General features: G+C 38.0%; 1 protein-coding gene across 3 annotated transcripts in view; it reads left to right on the top strand.

Annotated features, from left to right (window-relative positions):
• COL8A1 (collagen type VIII alpha 1 chain) overlaps positions 1 to 25,755 on the top strand; it is a 152,932-nt gene that overhangs the window by 42,908 nt on the left and 84,269 nt on the right. The window lies entirely within an intron of this gene.

Genomic DNA, 25,755 nt, shown 5'->3' on the forward strand with positions numbered 1-25,755 from the left:
TGTCATTTTGGAGATTTCATGAATAACTGTACAGCCGCTGCCACAATAGTTCCTTGTGTTCTGCATTTTCCGACATACCTGATGAATTCTTTTGCCCAAAAACTGCCTGTGAAAGTGGCACAGAGAAAGTTAGCTTGAGTCTCTCAACCAGCTGCTAGGCCCGCCGGCATCTTCATCAGTATGATCATCGATGTTCGTGCAAAACCCCAAAGTGCCTCCCATGCCCTTAGAGAAAAATGTTCTAAATAACTATAGGTTTAACTGCATATTGTGTTCTCATACACTAAAAATCTGAAATCTGACCTTCCCGCCTCCCTCTTATAAGAATGCTTGTAATTAATTGGGCCCATCCAGACTATCCAAGATAATCTTCCCATCTCAAGATCCTTAACTTAATCACATCTGCACAATCCTCTTTGCTATGTGAAGTAATATATTCACAGGCCCCAGGGATTAAGTCATGGACATTTTGGGGGTCCAGTATCCAGTATGCCACAGATGGTTTATTGTGTTATCATTACTTTTTCTCTGAAGGAAAATAATGCATTGGGAGCATAAAGAATTTGGTCAAATACATCCAAAGAGCCTGTGACGGAGTTCTGCAATCATTATGTCCAATTCTTCCTGCCCACATCAGTCTGGCATAAGGTTTCTCACCCTTGGCACTGTTGACACTTAGGGCCAGATATTTCTTTATTGTGGGGTGCTGTCCTGTACATTGTGGGAATTTTAGAAACACCCATGGCCTTTTCCCACTAGATGCCAATAGCACTGCCCCCACAGTTGTGACAACCAAAAATGTGTCCATACCTAGCGATGTGTACCCTGGGTGGAAAAAAATCAACCTCAGGAGAGGAGTATTCATCTAACAGAAAGCAACCAGATTATTGTAATTAGCTCCTTAAAGGCAATAACACACAGAATGCAAAAGATCTAGTGGTATTAACCGATGGCTAATCTTAAGTGGGCCCTGATAGTCTAAAAACCTTTGCTAGAGCTGATCTCCTGAAGTGCATTAACAGACAGCTGTCAAAATTCATGGAATCAGAAAACAGGCATTGTCCTTAGTGGACTCTTACTTTCTCTCCATGCACAGAACATAAACCTCCAAGGCTCGTTCTATCCGAGATTAAGGCAATGAATTGAAAATTAGTTAATCTGTCAAATTTAGTTTTTCTAGCAACTACTGCATATGATTTGACATAAAACTGTGAGAGTGAATGAGATAGTATGGCCAAAATACTGAGTCCAGAGTGGCTCCATAGAAATGTGAAACCACAAAATATTATCACCCAAAGTTTTAGCATTGGAAAGGATAGAAGAGACGTAGAAAGTGACATTGTCATCAAACTGCTAGTGATAATACCAGAAATTCTTATATGGGGTGAACCAGTCGATTATTGCCTAAGTTTGGGAAAATCACTTTGCCTGTGTAGGACCCACTTTCATCTGTTGAATGAGAAGGCTGGGGGGTGGTGCAGGGAGAAAATCACCTAGCTCCTCACTACCGAAAGTGTGGCACATGGACCAGTAGCATCGATATTACCTGGGATCTTATTGGAAATGTAGAAACTTGGGCCTCACCCTAGAACTACTGAGTCAGAATCTGCATTTTAACAAGATGCCCAGAGGAACTAATGCACTGGTTTTCTAAGTTTGTTCTGAGTACTTCAAACCACCTCCCTACATTCCCTTACGGCCACCCAACTACCCGTGTGGACAGAGAACCTAAGGGCAGAATTAGCAGTAAGGATTAATTTTTTAAAAGCTCTGGTAATCCAACCTTTCCTTTGACTGATAAGGAAAGGAACGCCCAAAGAAGTAAAGCAGGTTTCCTGAAGCCACCCAGCCAATTAGTAGCAGAACACAGATTTTATTATTAGCTTTTCCAGTGTAGTTGACGGTACTGTTTCAGAAAAATGTTACCAAAATGGTGGGCTTAAATTGCCAAGTGTTACTCTTACAACTAATGAACAGGAATGCTTTTTGTGTCTCGGGAAAAAAAGGCTTTTCCCCCCAAGTTTAAAAATGACTGCTTTTTAATGAAATTATGTTATTCCTGGAGGTACTTAGAGAAGAATCAAGTTACAGGGTGTCTCGCTCCTGATCCAGGCAGTAGGAAGGCCTCTATACTCAGGCCAGACACTTCCTCTCCCCTTTCCTCCCTCTCTCAACACCCACTCACTCCTCCCGCACACGCACGCTCACTCCTCCATGATGGTGTGTAATTCAATTACAAATAACTGTAGAAACCACATAAGTCCGTGATCGAGGATACTCACAAGTCCAGTTTTAGCCAATAACCCCTTTGCAAACAGTAGCCTTGACTGAGACAACGGAAGCCTTCTGTGGCTTGAAAATCAAATATATCTCAAATAACCGCAAAGAAACGGATGGATGTACAGGTTAAGAGAATATTGTGGTTTACATTTAAACAAATTTCACTAATCCAACACTGGGTGTACAGTGGTCCCCCCTTACCCATGAGGGATATGTTCCAAGACCCTCAGTGCCTGCCTGAAACCACAGATAGGACTGATTCCTATATATATACTATGTTTCTACTTATACATACGCACCTGTGATGAAGTCAAATCTATTAATTAGGCATAGAAAGAGATTAGTAATAATAACTAATAATAAAATAGAACAGTCATAACAATACACTATAATAAAAGCTATGTGAATGTGGTTTCTCTCTCAAAATAGTTTATTGTACTGTCTTCCTCCTTCTTGTGAGGACATGAGATGATAAAATGCCCATGCGATGAGATGAACGGAGGTGAATGACATAGGCATTGTGACAGAGTGTTAGGCTACTACTAATTTCTGATGATATGTCAAAAGGGGGATCATTTGCTTATGGAGGGTGGATAACTCAAAGTGCCAGAAGAGAAACCTTGGACAAGGGGGGAAGGGACTACTGTAATGGGCATTTGTATGTTCCCCAGTGACAAGTGTCTCTGCCTTGGGGCAATCTTTTCCATTTTGTTTCTACTCTTCTCCTCCCTGTTGTTATTGAGTAATGACCTAGAAACAAGAGATCTCAGTATGACCATAGCCAGGAAGAATAACAAACTATTTGAATAATTGAGCATACTGTATTTGGCCTCAGTAATACTGTCAGATACTTTCTTTAATTTGCCTCCAGACTACTCTGGGTTTTGCCTGCAATAAAAGTCTCAAGAACTATATTTAAAACAAAGGGAAAGAAATAATTGCATGGTGCCATGTTTACTCTTTGAAAATGATCTTTTTATCTCCTTCTTCTTCATACCTTTATATCACCTGAGAAATGTCAAACCAAATGTGTCAAACCAGAAGTGCATTGCACATTTCTTTTATGCTTGATAAATCTAAACTATCTTTCTCATTCTTCAACTCTTTCCTATCTACAAATCTTTGTAAATATGGGGGGTTCTTAATCTTTTTCTCTAATACAAAATTGTGAGGCTTCTTGATAGACCAGCAGGATTGTGAGAAGATTAGCTAATTTACAACATTTAGCCAAATAATACAACTATCTAGCATATGGATAGGAAGCAAAGAATAGATCAAAATGCATACCCCCTTTTTTGAAGACATTTTTGACTACTGGCAGAAGTAAACACTGCAGTGGATTTTTATAAAAAGATGTTGGGATATAATTAACATCCTTTCCAGCCAAATTATACATTTTCTCTTTTTTTAGTAATAATTATCAAGGGTGTACATCTTAAACCACAATCCATCCAAATAATGAACAGATTTTCATACGAAGATTCTATAGCAGCCAACTCAGTAGAAATATACTGAGTCACATTTAAATTTTTCTGGCAGTCACATTTAAAAAGTCAAGTGAGGGACGCCTGGGTGGCTCAGTCAGTTAAGCGTCTGGCTTCGGCTCAGGTCATGATCTCACAGTTCATGAGTTCGAGCTCCACATTGGGCTCTGTGCTGACAGCTCAGAGCCTGGAACCTTCTACGGATTCTGTGTCCCTGGCCCTCCCCTGCTCGTGCTCTGTCTCTCTCTCTCTCTCTCAGAAATAAACCTATATTAAAAAAATTTAAAAAGTCAAGTGAAACAGGTAAAATTAATTTCAGCAATATTTTATATAACCCAATATGTCTAAGATATTATCATTTAAACATGTAATCTAAATTAAAAATGACTGGGGCACCTGAGTGGCTCAGTCAGTTAGGCATCCGACTCTTGATTTTAACTCAGGTCATGATCTTATGGTTTGTGAGATCAAGTCCTGCGTCAGGCTTTGCACTGGGAATGCAGAGCCTGCTTGGAATTTTTTTTCTCACTCGCTCTCTCTGCCCCTCCCCTGCTCATGCTGGTACATACACACACACTCTCTCTCTCAAAATAAATAAATAAACATTTTTTAAAAATTAAAAGTTACTAATGAGGTATTTCACATTAGTGATGGTAGCCTCCACAAAGTATATGAGTCTTAAAAGATTAGGAGGAGAAAATGGTTATAATTCAGAGAAAAGTATGAATTATTTTTAAGCAATTGAAAAAAAAACATTCTCAATAATAAACTAGCATAAACCCTAAGATAATTGAATTGTAATGACCTCTTGTTTGTTTTGGGGGTTTTTGTATCGATTTCTCAAAACAAACAAACGAACAAAAAACCACTTATTCTATGAATGAGACTTGCAGTTACTTGTCAGGTCCTCCATTAAAAAAATTAAAAATAAAACATAATTTACAATCATAAGACAACTTGGATGTTCTCTCTCTTCCTCCTTCCCCCGTCTTCTCATTCTTGTGTTTGTTCCCATCAGAGCAAGACCACAATTATTAATCATTTCACGTATTCTTCGGTTTCCTTTCTCAACTGTGTCCCATAGAACGCTTTTTTAGGGTACCTGCCCTCCTGCCTGGCACATGAGAATCACTAAATATTTGTTAAAAGAATTTAAATAACAAATTAAGGAGCATCAGCTAGGTCAGTAAAAGGCAAAGGTTTTTTTCTTATTAATAACATACCTAGAATTCTAAATATTACTTATTCTAATACTTGAATTGAAAAAAAGCAGAGTCAATTTGGTATCACAATTTTCAACTTCTGTAACACATTCCTGGATATTTAAAAATAACTTCTTCCTCCAAATGTCAAGATTAATGAGAGTTAAAGCTTGTCTAGGTCTCATCCCCAGGGTTAGGAAGGATCTGGTAGGAACACCTACATGAAAAGCCTGGACCAAGGAGTAAGGTTCTGAGGGTTCAGATACTTTCACCCAGAGCAGCCAACAGCAGCCAGTCAGGGGGAAACCTTGAAACAAGGTCAAAGGTGGAACCAGAGCAGGGCTGAGTGACCCTCCGAATATCCATCTGAGGGGATAGGCAGAGGGCAGTGTCTGGAAGGATTGGGGTCCTGTTTGCATGTGGCCAGGGGCTCACCAGAGACTAGACCTGCCAGGCCCCTCTGCAGGGACACCCAGAAGTCTCCTCAGGCCCTGCACCATCATACCAGAATCTAACACCAGTCATGGTCTCCCCAGATTATGACTATCAGACCTTCAGGTGGTAACTCAGGTAGAAACAGGGGTACTTATTTTGGAATTCATGTGACGGATTTCAGCATAACACATTCAGATCTCTTTTGCCTTACTTTCCGAACCATCCTCCTCTCTGACCCACTTTCTTAAGTTGGTTTTGTGTTTTTTTTTAATTTAAAAAACTTTCTGTGTAGTAATTTAGTCAGTTTGCTATAATCCTCCACCCAAAATATATGAAAATGTGAAATCACACACAAAAATCTACAGGTTTATTTGAGGTATGAAATGTTTCCTGTCAACTCCATGAGAAATTAAAAGAGTAGCTGCTCTAAAGAAACTTTTGGGATGATTAGATCTGCTAATAAACTTTATAGGTTTATGACTCAGAATTAAATTCATCAGATTAGAAAGTTAAAAGGGAAGCAACCAAATTGTTTAAAATGCTGGCATTACCTAAAAAGAGCAAGGAAGCTGAGATAAAAGCATGTTTCAGGGAGTTAACTGGAAATACTTTGGCACAAGAGAAGTAGTTTGAGAATCTTTCAGCACCTAGGAGTGACTCTAGCTTGAAAAATACACAATTTTAACAATGAAGGTTATAAATTCTCACTGACAACAGACAAAGGAGCCTTGAGATACTCAAGAGTCATGCAGCTGTTTACATCTAGAAGACCAATTCCTTTGGGAAGATTTGTGAAGACACATCTGTGCATTTCTTCTTCACTTCCTAACACATGACCCTCTTCATACCAAACCGTATTTTTCCTCCATACTGATAGCACTATTGCTATCTGGCCAGCAAAGAACACAGATATTGTATAAAGGAAATACCTGAGTCGATGATAGAAAAGGATCTAGAGTAAAGCATTCAACACTCATTTATTTATTCAAAAAAGAAATTTCACAAGCTCTTACTCTGTCATCAGTAGGCTGCTCTGTGTTATGAAGGATGCCAAAGTAACATAAAACTGGCCTACCCTTGAGGAACTTACGGTCTAGTTGGATAGAGAAATAGTTATAAGCTACAGCACTCCACTAAAAAAAATTCAGCAGTATCTCCCAGTCTCTATCATCACTCTGTTTTATTGTCACTATCTGAAATTGCTTTGTATGTTTATTTATTGTATCTTTATTTGTCGCTTATGATGTGTCTCTCCCATCAGAATCTAAGCTTCATGTAGAGAGGGATTCAGTCTGTCCTCCCAGAACCTAGAAACACAACATTAGTTGAATGAGTATATCAATAATGAATAAAACAGATCACTTGCAGCTGTATATCATCAAGGACTTGATGAGTGATAAGTGATAAGGACAGTAAGAGCTCCAAGCATTCAGTGGAAGAGCAGAGTGAGATTTTATTGTCAAGGAAAGCTCCATAAAAGAGGGGAAGCCACTGAAGATGAGTCAAATTTGAAGTAGTGGAGGACCATTGCCAAAGTGAGGTAGGAAGTTAAAAACAAGTACCACTGGTAGGATAGTTACAGGTAAGCTCCCAAATTTTTCCATGGGATCAGTGTTCAGTGCTAAAACTTCCCCTTGCCACATTCCTCTGATCTTTAAAAATGCTTTTCTTTCCGTCACTTATGCTCACAACTCTATGGCCACCTACAACTCCTGTCCACCCTTTACTACTGTCCTAAAGGCAAGGAGTGTCCAACCTCTAAAGACTGTACTCAAGCTATTTCTCTTTCATCTCTACCCTGTCCTCCACTCACACTGCCAACATCTTGACCAAGCCCTTGTTAGCTTTTTTTGAACTAGTCTTCAAAGCCCCCAATCTACTTTCCAAGACCTGATTTTTTTTTTTGTCCTAGCTCTGCTTTTAGGTTACCTGTGTGGCATTGGGAAGAGATCACAAATCTGTCTATGCCTTAGTCTTTTTATCTGTACAGAGAGGACCTGGGATGGACTAGACCATCCCCACAGTCCTTTCCTATCCTCAGATCTTAGAATCTTACAATCCTTGGATATCTGTCCTCTACAGACCTCGCACTGTACTTTGGACAGAGGGAATGTACAAAGCTTATTTAACTTAATGTAATTGTGTTGTATTTTCAAATACTGTTGAAAAATTATCTTAGAATTTCAAATAAAAAATCCTTTAAACATTTCTTTCCTAGGCTTTATTTTACTTTCTCAAATACATTTTTACTCTAAGCGTAGAACTATCTTCATTCTAAGAAAAACATAGTTAATTTTCCATTCTAAGCAAAAAAGTCAAGTTAAGTTTAAAAATCTCATTTTTGGGGCACCTGGGTGGCTCAGTCGGTTGCGCGTCCGGCTTTGGCTCAGGTCATGATCTCGCAGTCTGTGAGTTCGAGCCCTGCGTCGGGCTCTGTGCTGACAACTCAGAGCCTGAAGCCTGCTTCGGATTCTGTGTCCCCCCCTCTCTCTGCCCCTCCCCCACTCATGCTCTGTCTCTCTCTGTCTCCGAAATAAACATTAAAAAAAAGTCTTTAAAAAATCTCATTTTTAAAAACCTGGTTAATTCTCCATTCTACCCAAAAATCTCTCCCCCATTCCATGTTACACACATATACAAACACACATTGTTTCTTACTCATTTTAAGTGTAGATTAAATACTCTAGTCATGATCAGTATGAGTCATGTTTATAATGTGTTGAAATTAATGATTGTTGGGGCACCTGGGTGGCTTGGTCAGTTAAGCATCCGACTTTGGCTCAGGTCATGATCTCCTGGTTCTTGAGTTCAAGCCCTGCATCAGGCTCTGTGCTGACAGCTCAGAGCCTGGAGCCTGCTTTAGATTTTGTGTCTCCCTCTCTCTGCCCCTCCCCGACTCATGCTCTGACTCTCTCTCTCTCAAAAATAAACATTAAGAAAAATTTTTTAAAGAAATTGATTGTTGATGAAATAATTATATGAATAAAAAAGAACATTTGAGCAATCAATGCATTTTAAACATTAAGGTGCACATGAACCATCTAGGGGTGTTGTAAAAAGACAAATTCTGATGTACTTAGTCTGCGGTGAGGCCCCAAATGGCATTTCTTTTTTTTTTTTTTAATTTTTTAAAATGCTTATTTTTGAGAGAGAGAGAGAGAGAGAGAGAGAGAGAGAGACAGAGCATGAGCAGGGGAGGGGCAGAGAGAGACAAAGACAGAATCCAAAGCAGGCTCCAGGTTACAAGCTGACAGCACAGAGCCCCACACAGTGCTCAAACTCATGAACCACTAGACCATGACCTAAGCCAAACTCAGTCACTTAACCGACTGAGCCACCCAGGTGCCCCTCAAATGGCTCTTCTAATAAGCTCCCAAGTGATGTAGATGCTGCTGCTCTAAGAACCAAGGTGGCAGTGACAAGGTGTGAGAACACAAGGGAACCTGAGAGATTGTCATATTAAGCTTCCTCATGTCCACAGGAAAATTGAGGCCTAGATTGGGAACTAACTGTGCCCCAGTCCCTCCAACTAGTACTGGCAGAAGTGAGACCAGCACAGATGCACAGACCTCTCACTAGGGCTGGCAGTCTGCCCAGTGCCATGCTGTTGGTGCAGGGTGCAGCCCTACACCCTTCTCCCATGTGACCTACATGGTGTGAGAGGTCACACTTTTGCAAGAGCAACATGTTTCTTATCACCTTCTACTGTGAGAGGAGCTTAAGTCCTCAAATCTCATCTTCGTCACTTATTATTGTTAACCTCCAACCCACCAATGACAGAATCAGGAGGAATATTCTTAGTTCTGCCAAATCAGCTGGGCTCCCTTTTCTCTATTTTTGCCACAACATTACCAAAACCTTGAGAGAAAATATGACTTTTCATTAAACCAGTTGATTGTAAAATCTGAGAGGCCCAGACTTAGACATACTGTCACTACCAAGCCGCATTGCTGAGGCATCCTTTGAGTTGTGTGTACATGTGCCTGAATACACACACACACACACACACACACACACACACCCCTATGTACCCCTGGAAGTGTGTGTACTTGACCACATTTGGTTTACTTGGTGGAAGCTCCATGTTTACAGACAGGCAGGTTGTCTGACTTACACTTAGAAAGTTCTAACAGTTTCCCATGCATAGGCCCCCACTCTTCTCACCATAGATTCCTAATTTTGTATCTGCTTCCTTAGTGCAGAAAGAGCTTTATTATACAAAGAAAGGAAAAACAAGAGGAATGTTCAGACAATAGTATGTTTCTTTTCCTGTGATAAGGACCAGTGGACAAGCTCACTGGAGAGGACCAGTGAGGACCTGGGTGAGGGGTCTGGGAAACAGAGTGCTCATTTTCAGTTAGTCTAGTAAGCAAAATATCAGCTTTGAATTCATTTGGTTTCAATTTACTTTCACAAAACACATATATAGTGAAAGATCTTGTTATTTCTGCTTTCCTTTCTCCTTGCAGATTTTACCTCATTTAAAACATAAAAGGAGAAAAATAAAGGTGCTGACCAAAGCCAAACATAACATGATATGGGTGGACACACTACAAACTCTCCCTTAGAAACTTTTACCCCCAGACTTCCCGGGTAAGACTTTTTCCTAATGGAAAAAGAAAAGTATGTCCTCTGGCAGTGGAGTGTTTCAGTGTCTATAGGATACAACATATACCTGAAAGGATCTTCATTCTCCTTCACTGTTGGGAACCCCATCCTCTATTGTACAGAGAAGAAAATTAGGTACACTGAGGAAGCAGTTTCACTAAGTGAGACATATCATCCTCCTAAATTTGTCCTCTTGAAAATAGTTTAATGATTTTTCTTGAATTGCCAGATTCCTTCTCAGGCTGCTTCTGAATTCCCCCATGGCATTTACAAAAACTTATGCCCACTCTCTCTTACCCTCCCATTAAAAAAAATCATCTATCCTTACCCATCCCCCCTCCCACAACCCCTCCAGAAACCCTCAGTTTGTTCTCCATATTTATGAGTCTCTTCTGTTTTGTCCCCCCCCCGTTTTTATATTATTTTTGTTTCCCTTCCCTTATATTCATCTGTTTTGTCTCTTAAAATCCTCATATGAGTGAAGTCATATGATTTTTGTCTTTCTCTGACTAATTTCACTTAGCATAATACCCTCCAGTTCCATCCATGTAGTTGTAAATGGCAAGATTTCATTCTTTTTGATTGCCGAGTAATACTCCATTGTATCTACTCCTGAAATCATTGTTTCACTATATGCTAACTAATTTGGATGTAAATTTTAAAAAATAAAAAATAAAAAAATCAGCTTGCACTTAATTGCACTTAATTATGGAATTCTAGAAATCATTAATTTTAGATCTTATCTGGAAGATCATCAGCCACCATATCCCATGCATGTGTGACTGAGGCCCTTAGCAGTGAAATATTAACATTTCTTTTTTTAATTTTTTTACATTTATTTATTTATTTATTTTGAGAGAGACAGAGACAGTGCAAGTGAGGGAGGGGAAGAGAGAGAGAGGGAGAGAGAGAATCTCAAGAAGGCTCTGGGCTGCCAGCACAGAGCCTGACATGAGGCTTGAACTCACGAAACTGTGAGATCATGACCTGAGCCAAAACCAAGAGTCAGATGCTGAACCGACTGAGCCACCTAGGCACCCCAAAAATATTAATATTTATCAAGTAGAGGCAGGGCCAGAACTTCTAACTCACAATTTTATGCTTTTTTCACCACATCAGTTTCAAAACAGAGAATGAAAGCATTCACTGGAGAGTTCTTAGGTGTTATTGGAGTCCATTTTTGTCCTCTGCCCTCCCATACCTGTTATTCAGAAGGAGTAAGCTTGTAAGTGAAGAATAAAGTAATCAAGGCCACCAACTATGCATAAGCCAAAGAAATCTCCCTGATTATGTCACTTAAACTGCAGTGGGAAGATTTTCCTGTCTGCCCGCAATTCCACCATACTTCAATAGCTTCCACCATTAGGGATTCTGAGCATCAGGGTACATAATACCTTATCCCTACTGTCCTATCTTAAAACTCAAAAATTCTGAGAGAGATGATATTTTAAATCACTAACAGCTAACTTTGAAATTTGTTTATAAGACAACTTCTCTCCAGGATAGGAGAAATAACCATTGATCTAAGTGACAGAAAACTCAGAAAAGAGAGAAAAATTCAGAAAGCAGAGATGAAATATGCCAAACTTAATCTGCTTCCATCTTGCATAAGCCAGGCCTTGGCCATATTAAAAACATTGTTGACATGTCATAATATACAAGGCACAAAATCCACAGAGCTTCTATTTGTCTCTATAACTGTAGCTAAGGATTGACTAGTGCGCAAAGAGAATATAAAGACCTGTTGTCATTTCCAATTGAATCAAGATATTTTTTTTGGCAACTAACATTCCAGAGAAAATCCAGGGGTGATTGCAGCTCATGTGAGATAGAAATAAAGATGATGAGGACAACAGGCAACATCAGGTGTGGCAGACACTATTCTGAGTGTATTTATTCATGCATTCATTCATCAATAAATGCTCACTCAGTACTACTTCCTATGTGTAAGAATGCTGGGGATTCAGTGGCAAAAGAAAAAGAAAGCTGTCACCTTGATTAAGCTTGCATTCTAGTGGGGAGGCAGATAACAAGTTAGCAAGTAGATGCCTAACATGTCAGGTGGTATAAAGTCCTATGGAGAAAGGAAAGGTAACAAGTGTTGTCAGGTAGAATTGCTTTATCTTTCTTTTTTAATTAATTTGTTGGATAGCTATGGGAAAGGAATTGACAAAGGGCACATATCCCAAGATCCCTAAATTTGGTTAGGTGCTCTTTTTTGGATATTTTTTACTATCAAAAAAATTTTTTATTCGATTTATTTAAACATAAGAAATTCACCCACTTCTCCCACCCCCACCTCTTACAAACCACAGTCTGTTCTCTGTATCTATGAGCTCGGTTTTTGCTTGGTTTCTGGATTCCACATTTAAGAGAGATAATATGGTATTTGTCTTTCTCTGACTTACTTCACTTAGCATAATGCCCTCAAAGTCCAATTGTGTTGTCACAAATGGATTTGTGACATTTCAACATTTTTTCACATGTATATATATGCATATGTGTATGTGTATCTATATACATGTATATAAAAATATATATGACATACATACACACACACACACACACACCCCACAATTTCTTTATCCATTCATTGATGAACACTAATATTAGTTCCATATCTTGGCTATTATAAATAATGCTGCAACAAACATGGGAGTGCACATATCTTTTTGAATTAGTGTTTTCATTTTCTTCAATAAATACTCAAAAGTGAAATTGCTGAATCATATGGTAGTTCTATTTTAAACTTTTTGTAGAAACTCCATACTCTTTTGCATAGTGATTTTACTAATTTACATTCCCATCAATAATGCAAAAATTCCCTTTCTCCACATCCTCACCAACACTTGTTATTTATTGTCTTTCCAATTATAGCCATTCTAACAGGTATGAGATGATATCGCATTGTGGTTTTGATTTGCATTTCTCTGATGATTAATGATGTTGAGTGTCTTTTCATGTACTTGTTGGCCATTTGTATGTCTTGGAAAAATGTTCATTCAAATCTTCTGCCCATTTTTAAATCATATTGTTTTCTGGCTATTAAGTTATATGAATTTTTAAAATATATTTTGGATATTAGCCCCCTATCAGATATATGATTTGCAAATATTTTCTCCTGTTCAGTAGGTTGCCTTTTCATTTTATTGATGGTTTCCTTTGCTATGCAGAAGCTTTTTAGTTTGATATCCCACTTGTTAGTTTTTGCTTTTGTTCCTTTTGCTTTTTGTGTGAGATTAAAAAAATCATCACCAAGATCTGTGTCAAGGAACTTACTGCCTATGTTTTCTTCTAGGAGTTTTATGGTTTCAAGTCTTACTTTCAACTTTTTAATTTTTGTGTATGGGGTCAGATAGTGGTCCAATTTTCCCATTTATTGAAGAGACTGTCCTGTCACTATTGTGTATGCTTGGCTTTTTTTCTCATAAATTAATTGACAACGTACGTGTGGGTTCATTTCTGGTCTCTCCATTCTATTCCATCAATCTGTGTCTATTTTTATACCAATACCATCCTGTTTTAATTACTAGCTTTGTTAATATAGTTTGAAATCAGAGTGAGATGCCTCTAGTTTTGTTATTCTTTCTAAAGTTTGCTTTGGCTGTGCAGGATCTTTTGTGATTCCACACAAATTTTAGGATTGTTTGTTTTATTTCTGTGAAAAATACTGTTGGAATTTTGATAGGCATTGCATTGAATCTCTAGATTACTTTGGTAGTACAGATATTTTGACAGTGTTAATTCTTCCAGTCCATGAACACAGAATATCTTCTCATTTATTTGTGTCGTCTTCAATTTCTTTCATCAATATCTTGTAGTTTTCAATATACAGATCTTTCATATTCTTGGTTAAATTTATTCCTCGGTCTTTTGTTCATTTTGATGCAGTTGTGAATGAGATTACTTTATTAATTTCTTTTTCAAATTTCTAGTTTGTTATTAACATAAAGAAACAACAAATTTTTGTGTATTGATTTTGTATTTTGCAACTTTACTGAATTTATTAGTTCTAATGGTTTTTTGATGGAGTCTTTAGGGTTTTCTATATATGATATCATGTCATCTGCAAATAGTGACAGTTTTACGGCTTCCTTTTCAATTTGGATGCCTTTTCTTTTTCTTGCTTAATTGATCTGGCTAGGACTTTCAATACTATGTTGAATAAAAGTGATGAGAGTGGACTTGTTCCTAATTTTAGAAGTAAAGCTTTCAGGTTTTCACCACTGAGTGTCATGTTAACTCTAGGCTTGTCATATATGGCCTTTATTATGTTGAGGTACATTCACTCTATACCCTCTTTGTTGAGAGTTTTTATCCTAAATGGACATGGAATATTGTCAAATGCTTTTTCTGCACCTATTGAGATGATCACATGATTTTTATCCTTCATTTCATTAATATGGTGTAACACATTTACTGGTTTATAGATGTTCAACCATCCTTGCATCCTTGAAATAAATTTTACTTGATTATGATCCTTTTAATATATTGGTGAATTTGGGTTGCTGATATTTTGTTGAAGATTTTTGCATCTATGTTCATCAGACATACTGGCTTGTAATTTCTGTGTGTATGTGTGTGTGTGATCTGTGTCTGATTTTGGTATCAGGATAATGCTAGCTTTATAAAATGTGTTTGGAAGAGTCCCCACCCCACTTTGTTCTATTTGGAAGACATTAAAAAGGATTGGTATTAATTTATTGAATGTTTGATAGAATTCACCTTTGAAGCTGTCTGGTTCTGCTCCTGTACTTTTGTTTATTGGGAAGTTTTTGATTACTGATTCAATCTCCCTGCTAGTTCAGATTTTCTGTTCATCATGACTCAGTCTTGGTAGGTTGTATGTTTCTAGAAATTTATCCATTTCTTCTAGGTTGTCCAATGTGTTGGCATACAAATGTTTATAGTAGTCTCCTGATCCTTTGTATTTGGGGGATATCAGTTGTAATGTCTCCCCTTTTGTTTATGATTTTATTTGAGTCCTCTATTTTTCTTGATGAGTCTAGCTAAGGGTTTATCAGTTGTATCTATCTTTTCAAAGAAACAGTTCTTAGTTTTATCGATATTTTCTACTGTCTTTTAGAATTTATTTCATTTATTTCTGCTCTAATCATTATTTCCTTCTTTCCAACCTTGGGCTTTGTTCTTTTTTTTTTAGTTCCTTGAGGTATAAAGTTTGTTAGTTTATTTGAGATTTTTCTTATATCTTGAGTTAGGCATTTGTCACTATGAACTTCCCTCTTAAAACTGCTTTTGTTACATCACATAAGTTTTGATATGTTACATTTCTATTTTTGTTTGTCTTAAGGTATTTTCTGATTTTGCTTTTGATTTCTTCTTTGACCCACTGGTTGTTTTTAGCATGTGGTTTAATCTCCACGTATTTGTGAACTTCTCAGTTTTCTTCATTTAATTAATTTCTAATTTCATAACACTGTGGTTGGAAAGATGCATAGTATGATTCCAGCCCTCTTAAGTTTATTTAGACTTAATTTTGTGACCTAACATATGACCTATCTTGGAAAATGTTCCTTGTGCGCTTGAGGAAGATGTGTATTCTGTTGCTTTGGGATGGAATGTTCTGTAAATATATGTTAAGCCCATCTGGTCCAACATGGCATTTAAAGCTGATGTTTCCTTATTAATTTTCTGTCTGATCTATCCATTGATATAAATGGGATATTGAAGTCCCCTACTAATATTATATTTCTGTGTATTTTTCCCTTCAGGTCTGTTAATATTTGCTTTACATATTTAGGTGGTCCTATATTAGGTGTATAAAAACTTACAAATGTTATATCCTTTTCTTGGATTGACCCCATTATCATTATGTAAAGTCCCTCTTTGTCTATTACACAGTTTTTGTCTTAAAGTCTATTTTGTCTGACGTAAGTATAGCTATTCCAGCTTTATTTTTGTTTCATTTGCATGGAATATCTTTTTCCATACCTTCATTTTCCGTCTGTGCATGTCTTTACATCTAAATTGTGTTTCTTCTGGGCAGCATATAGATGGGTCTTGTTTTTTTAACCCACGCATCCATTTTATGTCTTTTGATTGGAGAATTTAATCCATTTACATTTAAAGTAATTATTGATAGGTATGTGCTTACTTCCATTTTGTTAACTATTTTCTAGATGTTTTTGTAGTTCCTCTGTACCTTTCTTCTTTTGCTCTTTTCCTTTGTGGTTTGATAATTTGTATTCCTTTCTCTTTCTCTTTTGTGCATTTGCTATAGGTTTCACTTTGTGGTTACCATAAGGCTTATATGTAACAACTTATATTTATAGCAGTCTATTTTAAGTTGATAACAACATAAGTCTGATCCCATTCTATAATTCAGTATTTTTATTCTCCTGCACTTCTTGTTTTATGTTTATGTTGTCACATTTACATCTTTTTATCTTGTGCATTCTGTAACTAATTATTGTAGTTATAGTTATTTTTACTATTTTTGTCTTTTAACCTTCATACTAGTTTAATAAGTAATTTTACTTATATTTACTTTTCTATTGAGATTTACTCTTTCATCTGTATTCTTGTTACTAATTAGCACCCTTTCCTATCAGATTATTTCTTATAAGCCCAGTTTAGTGGTGATAAACTCCTTTAGCTTTTGTTTGTCTGGAAAACTCTCTCTCTCCTGTAATTCTGAATGTAAACTTTTCCAGGTAGAGCATTGTTGGTTGGAAGTTTTTTCTTTTAGCACTTTGAATATATTGTACCACTCCCTTGTGACCTACAAAATTTCTGCCAAAAAATGCTGATCATCTTATGGGAGTTCCGTTGTATGTAACAAGTTGTTTTTTTTCCTGCTGCTTTTAAGTTTCTCTCCTTGTCATTAACTTTTGACATTTTACTTATAATTTGTCTTGGTATGGTTCATCTTATTTGGTTGGAACACTAACAGGATTCCTGGATCTGGATGCCTGTTTCCTTCCCCAAGTTAGATAGTTTCAACCATTATTTTTTCAAATAAGATCTCCACTGCTCTCTCTCTTCTCCTTTTGGGGGTCCTATAATGCAAACAGTCTATTTGATGTTATCCCATGACTCCTTAATCTATCTTCACTTTTTTTTCTTTTTGATGCTCTGATTAAGTTCTACTGCTCTGTCTTTAAGTTTACTAATTCTTTCTTTTGTTTTTCCTAAGCTGCTGTTAAAACCCTCTAGTGTATTTTTCAGTTCAGTTGTTGTGTTCTTTCCCTCTGTGACTTCTGTTTGGTACTTTCTTACGTCTTCCACCTCTTTGTTGAAGTTCTCACCATATTCAGCCATTCTTTTCCCTAGTTCTGTGATCATTTCTGTGGTGATTTTTTTCATTCAATCATTTCATTTCATTAAGATTTTTTTTTCTGAAGTTTTATTTTGTTCTTTCATTTGGAACATATTCCTGTTTCTTCATTGTGCTTAATGCTCTGTTGTGTTTTTTTTTATATAAAAAATTTTTTTTTCAACATTTATTAATTTTTGGGACAGAGAGAGACAGAGCATGAACGGGGGTGGGGCAGAGAGAGAGGGAGACACAGAATCGGAAACAGGCTCCAGGCTCTGAGCCATCAGCCCAGAGCCTGACGCGGGGCTCGAACTCACGGACCGCGAGATCGTGACCTGGCTGAAGTCGGACGCTTAACCGACTGCGCCACCCAGGCGTCCCTGTTGTGTTTTTTACACACTAGATGAAACAACTTCTCTCAGTCTCGAAGGAGTGACCTCATGTAGGAGATGAACCTTTTGTTGAGCCCTGCTCCAACCTTGGTCATTTCTGAAACCTTTGTACTTTTTTAAGCAGCCTAATAAATTTTTAATAGTTGCTAGTGGTTGAGAATGTGCCAAGACCTACCTATCAGGGTCCTAAAGGAGACAGGCTCAGCACATAGGTTCAGGCTGACTGGAAGCCAGACCTGCAGACAGCAGGTTTAAAGTATGCAAATATATAGTCGTGAGGGGCTGCAAGCATAAGCCCTGGCAATCTGGAGGTGTTCTGTGGGCAACATCCACAAATATTTGGAGTCTAGGAGAGTGTATAAGCTCCTTTATGGGAGATACTAGAGAACTAGAGCAAAGGAGAGGGAGAGTGCCAAGGTGGCATCCACAGCCTACATTTCTTGAAAGTAGCTCCACTAAATGTGTGCCGAATCTGAAGCCTGCCTCTCAATCCAAAGCCCCAGGATAAAGCCATCTCTTTCACAGAAAGACTGGAAGGTGTGCCTCAGTCCACTATCGGTGCAGTGCCCTGGAAGTGGTAGCCTGCCCTGCCAAGAACTGTCCCTCTGATTGCCACAGTCTTTTGGGACCCAGGAACACAAGCCCTTCTGGTCACCAGAGCCACGTGATTAAGGAGCATCCCCTAGGTATCAGCCACAAAAAAAAAAAACCAAACAGGTACCAGATGCATGTAAAGATCCCTCCAGGAGACAGTGGTGCTCTGGAGCATGGTAGAGAGTGAGCATGAAGCTATCACTCACCCTTAAAGGTCTCCGGAAAGGATTGCTGTCAGCCTCTCTGTGTGTGTTTAATTAGAAGCCTGCCCTTTATCTACCACTTATCAAGAAAGATGTCAAAGGCTGAGGCAGGGAAAATTTATGCAAATATCATTGGATGGAGACCACTAGGGGTAGTCCTAATTGACAGAAAAGCTTCCTTTGCCTCATTCCACTTCCATTATTTTATGGACTGTATTGCACTTTCTAGGCAATGAGTCAGAAATACATGCCTGTGTCACATTGTATTTTTACAAAAAAAAGTCTATTACAAGTTGGGAATATAGGTGTTATTAGCAGAACCTAATAATAATTTTGTAGCAGGTACCTAACCCGTCAACTGCAAGAGTGGAAGGGGACCTTGTACATTTCTTTGCCTGCACAGTGCAAAGTTAAGGGAAACATAGAAAGGGCTGAAAATTCCTTTTCAGTGATCATTCTGTTGATATTACTCATAAGTGACTCTCAGCCCTTATTCCCAGATAACTCAGATTTCTCCAACTATTTAAAACTTACAAAGAAATTCTTTACAAAATTTGTATTGTAGCCATGTCAAATCTCCCCTTCAATTCTTTTATTTATTTTTAAAAGGGCATTTTGTTTTAATGTTTATTTATTTTGAGAGACAGAGCACGCACATGCATGTGTGCAAGGGAGAGGCAGAGAAGGAGAGAGAATCCCAAGTAGGCTCCACTGCTGTCAGCACAGAGCTGGATGCAAGGCTCAATCCCATGAACTGTGAGATCATGACCTGAGCCAAAATCAAAAGTTGGCTGATTAACCCACTGAGCCACCCAGCCACCCCTCCCCTATAATTCTTTTAAAGATTAAACACCTGATTGTCAAAAGTTTGAAGAGAAAGTTATCTGCATTAAATCTTTTAACCACCATCTTTGAACACAAAGAAACATAACTTAAATAACTCTTTCTATGATATGCCAGAATTTTAGATCTCTCAAAATTAGAATTTATAATATTAGTAAAATGCCATCTTTTTTACATAAATAATTATGTAAAAATGTTTACCTGAATAATTAGGTGGCATATAACAATAATTATGTAATAAAGATTGTACTTCAAGAATGGTGGGGATTTTTTCTCATTTTTTAGACATTGCCAAGTCAATTAAATGAATTCCACCAGAGAACCGAAACTCAATTCAACTCAAAGGGAATCTGTTGAATGCCTTAACACTTTGAAGGGGAAGCTAAACAAATATTACACATGGGTTTTTTTTTATACTCAAGGAATTTACAACCTGGTAACAACAAAAGGTTTATATATCTTATATCCAAAGGAGGGGGAAAATGCAAAGAAAGCAGTTAATAACAGTGCTGCATATGTAGGGCATCTGCCTCTGTTCTTCAGCCTCCAGGCAGTTCTGACCTGCCTCAGTATTCACTTCTTCCTTCCAGTCAGGTAACTTCCACTCTCTCCCCAAACTCTCCAGACTGCAAACAATCTGGGTCATTTTACATTGGATTATTACACTTCTGCACTACTCTCCTGAATCTTGTAAATTAATTATGCACACCTCTAGGGGTATGAAGGGGCTTCCCTCCTCTTATAGTCAGAAGGCCCCTCCACTGATAGAGTAAGAGTTTTGATTGACTTGAGAGAAGAAAGACTGAGCCAGGCAATTTTGAACATGGATACCATAAATAGGTATCCATGACGGTCTGAGACAAGGTACCCAGGAGGCAGCTTAGGACAACAAGAAGGTAGGTACTAGGCATCAGGAGTTTGGGAAAGAAGATGTTAAATGGTGGAAAAGTTGCCCAGTAACCCATGTAGGGGGTTCTCTTTCAGATTTGACAGGCAGGACCATATGCCTAGGAAACATACGACAACTTTACATGTTATTCTGCTCCTGGCCCCCATAAAATAAGCTAATGATAAGAGTTATTTGATTCCCAAACCTCATTTCCCACTATAATCCTCAGGTAGTTCTAATGTACTGACTCACTGTGAGAGTTTATTTATTCATTTAACAAATTTATGGAGCCTCTGTTATGAATTAAGTGTGCCTCTGAGAACCAGATTGGAGCCCAACCTCCATCGTTTCTATAGGCAATCTATGTTCTGAATTCTCAACTACTGATTACACCTTTAGGAGCTCTTCTCAGTAGTAAATAGAAGGTTATTTATATTCTTTCTCTATTAGAATTTGCATGCTGACTGCTCCTTAGTTTAAAAACAGTATGAAAGTCCAGAAGAAGGATACACACCACTTTATTTTATTTATTTCTCTCCCTTTCTTTGTATTTGAATTATTTGCATGCTGGGAGAAGCTCATGTGACAGCATTTTTTTAAAGTTCCCAAGAGACATATCTATCACAGTGGGGGTTGAGAAAACTATAATACGAGACAGAATATTTGATTTCTATAACAGTCTGCACATAACAAATATGGTTTATTTTTCAAAAATTGGAAGAAGTCAAAAGTTCACTTTTTCTTAAGAAGTAGGGGGACTTCATTCTGATTTGCAGGGGTGAATAAACTCCTCCCCCAGGTATATTCCTTTTAATAATTTTTATTTATTCATTTCACCCAATTTTAGCATCTTTCCAGCATAGAACAAATATTATGATAACTAAATACTAATTTTAAAATGTCAATATATTTTTTTACAGTACACATTATATTTTTGTACCTCTTTCTGTGTTTTTAGAAACATCTTAGGCATTTTAGGAAAAAGTCCAAATTGTATGGTTCTTAATCATAATTACATTGAACTGAGTAAAAGGTAAGTAAATTATTATTAGGTCAGGAAAACTCTGTAGGCTGTGTACACATTGCAGAAGAGCAAAGGGCAACCTAGTCTGTCCTCTCTACAACTCCCCCCCCCCAAAAAAAAACCACAAAGACATTTATGTTTGCAGTTGCAAACTGGAAAAATAGAAAATAGTGACAGCATGAACTCTTGACAGAAACATCAGAAAAGATGTTAATCTCCAGTTCAAGTCTTCTATTTTCCTGACATAATCTTATTTGGAAGAGCAAGGGAATTTTTCTCAATGAAAACAAGCTTTGTTTCCAGAGTGGTTTTCCTCTCTTCTTTTTTTTTTTTTTTTTTTTTTTTTTCCTCCTTAGTTAGAACCCAGCTAACGAGAGTTGCAAGTTCAGGGTCATTTTATAAAACATAGGAGCTCAACCATACTTGATACGGTCATTCTCCCAAGGAAACATGGAGAAAAATTTCTGAACTCTGGACGGAATTCCAGAGTTAGAATTGCAAAACTCCAAACACATTTTCAGACTGATGGCCTTGTGTTCTTACCAAATGACCTTTCTGTTTGATCTTGGTGAACAGTTCTGACTCCTTGGCTGGTTAAGGCAGTTAAGTTTGGAGTTTGTCAGCAGTCTTCTCAATAGAACACAAGTTACATCAATTCAGTCACCTAAATGTTCATATTCTCAGGTCATATCTAAATAATTAACTCAGACCTAACCTTTACATCTCTGCAGTAGTAGATTCAGTAACTACTTAAGAAAAGTATATAAACTTGGCTGTTCATGAGTAATACCTGGGCTTTCTTGGAATCACTGCAAAAGGGACAAACCATATATAGGCAAACCATAAGAGATACTTAACTATAGAGAACAAACTGAGGGTAGCTGGAGGGGAGGTGGGTGCAGGATAGGCTAAATGGGGTGATGGGGATTAAGGAAGGCACTTATGATGAGAACTGGGTGTTATTTGTAAGTGATGAATCATTAAATTCTAATCCTGAAATCATTATTTCACTAACTTGACTCTAAATTTAAAAAAACTAATTGAAGTAATAAAACATAATTATAGGAAAAAAATATATATATATATATAAATAATAGAAAAAGTTAAAAAATAAAGTGTCAAGAAAGAGAATGAAATGTATGTAAGGGAGTTGCCAGGATCTGCACCAATCTCTTTGAATGACCAATGCCTTGGATTGATGTACAGAATATGTGTTTTTTAAATGTTTAACTTTCCTTGCTCCTTGGGTCAGCTTACAATGATGCAGACAATGCAGTAAGATTACATAGATTACAGATAAGTGAAAAATATGGATCAAAGAGGAACTAAAGGTAGAAAAGTAAAATAGAGTATGGAGAAAGAAGGGACATCTAACGTGCATCGTGACAGGCTGTACAGTTGCAAGAGGCAGGCCACCTATTGGGCCCGGATCTTTCTAGCAGGCCATATGTAAATGGCAAACAGGATTGGTTATGAAAATTTACACACATGAAAATACACACATGAAATTAACCCTCTGCTCACACCATGGCTGCCATGAAGGGGTAGAGCTGTGCTGGTCTGATGAGAAGGGTTACAGCACACCAGTCTGGATGGGATAACCAGGCCCTCATGCCCTGAGATGATGTCAGGTACTGGTTCAATTTCACATGCAACAGAGGGGCACCTTCCTCTTCATACTACAGGTGAAACCAAAAATCTTCAAAATTTCAGGGAGCTGAACATTATCCTCCTTATCCATACTATAATGACCCGTTATTTCTTAGGGAGGGCAGGGGCATAACTACCTCCCCAATAAGCAAGTGTGTTCAAGAAGAGGTCACTGCCCTATCCTGTGCTTCCATTTTATTTTGGTCCTGATGCATTAGACCTGGGTGTAGGAAAGTCAGACTCTGATCTACAGGATTCAGCCCAGGCCCTGACTAACTTGGGGCACTATTCTGAGAGAGAAATTTGGAGAAAGTGCCATCAAGTAAGAAAAATATAAAATAGGGGCACCCGGGTGGCTCAGTCAGTTGAGCATCTGACTCTTGATTTCAGCTCAGGTCATGATTCCAGGGTCATGGGATTGAGCCCCATGTCAGGCTCTAACTCAGTGTGGAGCCTGCTTAAGTTTCTCTCTATCTTTCCCTCTTCCCCTCTTTTCCACTTGTGTTCTCTCTCTCTAAAATAGAAAGAAAGAAAAATATAAAATAAATAAAAACATAATTAAATTAAATGCCTGCTAGTCTACATCAATGTATATATGTTTAATAAGTTTATAGTTAGCATCTATTAAGCACTTACTATGTGCAGATACTTGTCTAAGATCTTTACATTCATTCATTTAATCTTCCCAACAACCCTGTGAGGTGGATACTATTGCATGTATTGTAGATGTAGAAACTGAAGCACAGAGAGGTTAGGCCATCTCCACAAATCACATAGCTGGAAAGAGATGCAGTCAGGATTGGAACCCTAAGGGTTTCACTCCAGAGCTGCTCTCCCACCTGTGAACTCCAAAATCCACTTTTCATTCTTCACCCTTTAACACACATTTCTGGGACTACCACTTTGGACTTCCTTTCTCCTTGGATTAGCCTCCTGATTCCCCCTCCATTTAAAAAAAGGGGGGAGGGGTGTTAAGAGAAACCCTGGAGTATTCTCTGTGCTGCCCATACATTATCCCCATATCTCACAGATATGGCTGCTGGTGATATGTGGTGAGCAGGCATCTGAGGAAGCACTGAGCAAGTTCTGTTCTAGAATTGGAAACTCAAAAAGATGCCAGAGGCCTCAAGACAGTCTGTGGTCAGGGATATAACTCAGGATGAGTGACTATGCTTAATTCCTCATTTCTCCTTCATCCCTAGGTCTCCGTTCCTCTTTGCCTCACATCAGAAACTTAGGATATTCACTTCTCTCTTGGCCCAATGACTTACCTTGCCAGAAACTCACCAGCCTGAATTATTCTGATGATAAAACCTTCCTCCTCAGGCTAGAGCCCACTTCTTCCACCCTTCTTTGATCTCTGTAGAATTTTTCTTTTTTGGAAAAACCATGCTGGCAAACACACCAAACTCCTTCCACATACTTGAGATTTTACAGTGGCTTTTTTGGAACTCCGCTGTATTTTACATGTCAGCCGATCTCTGCTGGAGAGAGCCCCACAAAGACCTGTTGACACCTCGCGGCAGAATTTCACAGAATGTTCTAGGAAGAGATAATTTTCTAATTATACCACCAAATTCTGCTTATGAAGGCATTTTCCAACCACTCCATTTCCAGTGGTGGGAATGTCTGAGGGTGAGGGTGAAATTAGACCCCGGGTGCATACTTTCCTTTCCTTTCTCCCTTTTTTTCCTTTCTCTTTCTTTTTCTTTCTTTCTTTCTTTCTTTCTTTCTTTCTTTCTTTCTTTCTTTCCTTTTCTTTTTTTCTTTTTTTTTTTTTTTTTTAGCATTTTGGTGTTAGGAAGTATTGCCTGAAAAAGTAGGCCTTGCTATCCAAGTGCTCACCTAAGAAGGCAACCCTACAAAAATGCAATTTTCCTCAGACTAACACCTAGAAGCAATGGAACTGGACACACTGGGTTTAGGGTCCTCCAGGAAGGAAGCCCATCATTCTGTGTCCCTCTTTCCCATCTCCAACACATTTCTTTCTGCTCTTGTCTAACAGAATAGCTCTTCTCCAGCCACCAGTTAGAGACCATTCTTTCTCATCCTTTAGATCTTGGCTGAGCTTCAATTCTCAAGGCAGCCTTTCCTGAGCCACTTCACCAGTGTTCCCAAAGTGTGGCCCATGGACCACTACATCAGAATGACCAGGTCCCAGAAAACCAAACTGTAACAAATTCCAAAGAGATTCATATGCACATGAAAGTTTAAGAATCTCTGCTCTACCTGGAGCCTGCTTCAGATTCTGTGTCTCCCCTCTCTGTCCCTCCCATGCTCACTCTCTGTCTGTCTCTGTCTCTCAATAATAAATAAATGTTAAAAAAAATTTAAAAAAAAAGAATCTCTGCTCTAAACTGGGTGCATTCCTATGCTCTACCCTCCCATAATCCTTATCTACTCCCTTATCATACTAGTAATTGACTTGTTTAGCATCTGTATTTTACATCAGACCACAAGTTCCATCAGGACAGGGAACACTCCTGAATTTTAATACCTGTCACTTTGTGGCTTATAGTAGATGCTTAATAAATACTTGTAGAGCTAAATTGAAGCAAATCACTTTCTTAGAACTGTTTTTTTTAACTAATCCTCAATTTCAGGAATTAATCTTTCATTTTTAACAAAAGTCATAAAATAAATAAAACAACTTGATAAGAATAATTTAGTCAGACACCAGAACCCACAGAGTGATCATGAATCTTTCTGTATTGAATCAGACCTCATATCCATTCTGTTTGACCTGTGCAGTCACCACCAATGTTCTGAATAGCAACAGGGGTATTATCTGGTGATTAAAAAATAATTTTTGCCCAGAAGATGAGCCTTTTGTTGTAATGTCTTGTAAAAGATATTCAAGGACAAAGCTTTA

The sequence above is a fragment of the Felis catus genome, chromosome C2, assembly GCF_018350175.1.
Source record: "Felis catus isolate Fca126 chromosome C2, F.catus_Fca126_mat1.0, whole genome shotgun sequence".
NCBI classification, from domain to species: domain Eukaryota; kingdom Metazoa; phylum Chordata; class Mammalia; order Carnivora; family Felidae; genus Felis; species Felis catus.